The following is a 3,201-nucleotide window of genomic DNA, read 5'->3' as shown; positions in this document are numbered from 1 at the left end:
AATTTTCATAGCCCAAAATACCCTTCAACTATTATAAATATAACAAATTTATCCCTTTTTATCATTAAACAGAGTTGAGAAATTAGGAGCCCTAGCATTCGTTCCTCCATCGGTTCGTTCCTCCGTCTTTAAAAGAGGGAGTTCTAAAAAAACTTTTCATAGCCCAAAATACCCTTCAACTATTATAAATATAACAAATTTATCCCTTTTTATCATTAAACAGAGTTGAGAAATTAGGAGCCCTAGCATTCGTTCCTCCATCGGTTCGTTCCTCCGTCGGTTACGACTTCGTAGCAGCCACCTTCGGTTACGCTTTAGCTCCGACAACGCACTCCCACAACGATGAGTATTATTGCCCTTATCATCACCGTACGGTCCGTACCTCCTCTACCTGAAGGAATTTCAGCATCAGCAACAGAATCAGGAAAAACAGGCGGGGGGGGGGCGGAATTTCAGCATCAGCAACAGAATCAGGAAAAACAGGCGGCGGTCAACCGGTCCGGTCGACCGCATTCGTGCACAAGGGTTCCTGTGCGTCTGGAAGGAGGTCGGTCGACCGGCCCGGTCGACCGCAGATGTTTCGGTCGACCGGTGCGGACGACCGACGGCTCTCTGGATTTTTGGGGCTTCTGCTGGATGGTGATCGGTCGACCGGGCCGGTCGACCGGAATTGATCGCGGTCGACCGGGCCGGTCGACCGACGAAGCGGATATCAGTTTTTCAGGTTTTCGACCCGGTTCGTTTTGTAAGTTCTATATATACCTAAACCTGTTTGATTAGGGTAGAGGTTGGACGAATTTGAGCAGCCAAAGAGAGAGAATCATTGCATCCAATTGTGAGAGAGCTTTGAGAGATCTAGAGCTTTGTTTTAGGGTTTGGTCTGAGAGATTTGTAACCCTATTTGTATTCTCTTGATTTCTAGTGGAAGAACTCCCCCCTCCTTGCCCCGTGGACGTAGGAAACTTGCCGAACCACGTAAATTGTGTGTTCTTGCTGTGATTGTGGTTTGCATATTGTTTGTGGTTTTAGTTCGAGTTATTGTTCGTGTTGCCCTAGAAAGCTTCCGCCGCGCACAACAATTGGTATCAGAGCTAGATCGACAACATGGGAGATGCAAGCACGTCAGGTTCGTCTCTAACAAAGGCGATACAGAGTCTGAGCATCAATAACACGAAGATTGATGTTCCGAAGTTCGATGGCAAGATCAATTTTGGATTGTGGAGGTGTCAGGTGATGGATGCTTTGGATGCACAGAATTTGGAGGAGACTCTTGAGTTAAAAGAGAAACCCGCTGAGTTGGAGGATAAGGTTTGGAGAAAGATGAACAGTAGAGCTTGTGGTGTTATTAGGTCATGCTTGACGCCGGATCTTATTTATGATGTTATGAACGAGACGTCGGCGAAGAAGATGTGGGAAACACTCAATGAGAAATATCTTACGAAGAGCATTGAGAATCGGCTTCACTTGAAGAAGAGATTTTACCAGTTCAAGATGAAGAGAGGGGTTTCCATCAGGGAGCATGTCAACAATTTCACTAAGCTACTTTCAGATATGGCCAATGTTGATATTATAGTTGAGGATGAAGACAAGGCGATGCTACTTCTGTGTTCGTTGCCCGAAGATGATTATGGTACGTTCGTTCTCACTATGATCAATGGAAGAACTACAGTTAGCTACAAGGAGGTGACCTCAGCTTTGGTGAACTATGAGTTGAGGAAGAGTGATGGTGAACCCTCCGAGAAGGCATCGGGAGATGCGTTAGCAGTTCGAGGCCGAGATCCAAACCGTCGTCAGTTCAACCGCTCAAAGTCAAAGAATAGGAGTGCCTATAAGAGTGTTGGTAGAAATCAATGTCGGTATTGTAAAGAAGAAGGACATTGGAAGATTGACTGCCCAAAGTGGAAAGAAAAAGCCGGAAAGAATAAGGGGAAAGCTGCACAAGCTTCAGAAGTGAATGTTGCAAAAGCTATTGGTGAGCATTCAGATTCAGATTCTTCAGGCTATTCATGCCCTGCTTTACCGTCGGTTTGCTATGCGGATTCCACGGAGTGGATGATGGATTCGGGAGCTACATATCACATCTGCCCTAAGAGGGAGTGGTTTTCTAGCTTTGAGGAGCTGGAAAGAGGGGATGTCGTGCTTATGGGTAATGATCACGTATGCCCTATTGGTGGTATTGGTTCAGTCCGGATCAGGATGCATGATGGTGTAGTGAGGGAATTGAAGGAAGTGAGGTTCGTGCCGCAGTTGACGAAGAACATCATTTCTCTTGGGACTTTGGAGGCAGCAGGATATCGAGTGATCTTAGAGGATGCTACAGTGAAGGTCACGAAGGGTTCTATGGTGGTGATGCGAGGTGTCAGGGAAAACTACCTATACTACTTGAAGGGCAAGACAGTTACAGGGGGTCTGGCAGCTTCTATCACTACAGAGGAGGACACTACCACCTTATGGCACATGAGACTTGGACACACAGGAGATAAGTCCCTACAGTCATTGGCTAAACAGGGGCTATTGAAAGGTGCTAAGACCTGCAAGATGGAATTGTGTGAGCATTGTGTACTTGGGAAGAAGACTAGAGTGAAGTTCGGCACCGCTGTTCATAACACCCAAGGTACATTGGATTATATTCACACGGACGTTTGGGGTCCTTCCAAGAACACATCTCTTGGTGGGGCCAACTATTTTGTCACTTTCATTGATGATTATTCCAGGAGGAATTGGGTATACCCGATGAAGCATAAACATCAGGTCCTGGATATTTTTGTGGAGTGGAAAAAGAAAGTGGAGCTGCAGACAGGTAGAAAGGTGAAGACTCTACGTTCAGATAACGGTGGAGAGTACAAGAGTGATCCGTTTCTGCAGTTTTGCCGGGATCACGGCATTAGAAGACACTTCACAGTTCGAGAGACACCGCAACAGAACGGGGTGGCTGAGAGATTGAACCGTACCTTGCTGGAGAAGGTGCGGTGTATGATGACGCAGAGTGGATTGCCTAGATCTTTTTGGGCCGAGGCGTTGGTTTATGCGAGCCATCTTGTGAACAGGTTGCCGTGCACTGCGATAGACGGGAAGACTCCTTTGGAGCGTTGGTTTGGTTCGGAGGCTAGTGACTATGAGTCGCTTCGGATATTCGGGTGTCCAGCTTATTATCATGTCAGTGATGGTAAATTAAATCCGAGAGCGAGGAAAGCAGTCTTT

This window comes from Asparagus officinalis, chromosome 7, assembly GCF_001876935.1.
Source record: "Asparagus officinalis chromosome 7, Aspof.V1, whole genome shotgun sequence".
In the NCBI taxonomy this organism is placed as follows: domain Eukaryota; kingdom Viridiplantae; phylum Streptophyta; class Magnoliopsida; order Asparagales; family Asparagaceae; genus Asparagus; species Asparagus officinalis.
This window is presented reverse-complemented; position numbering follows the sequence as displayed.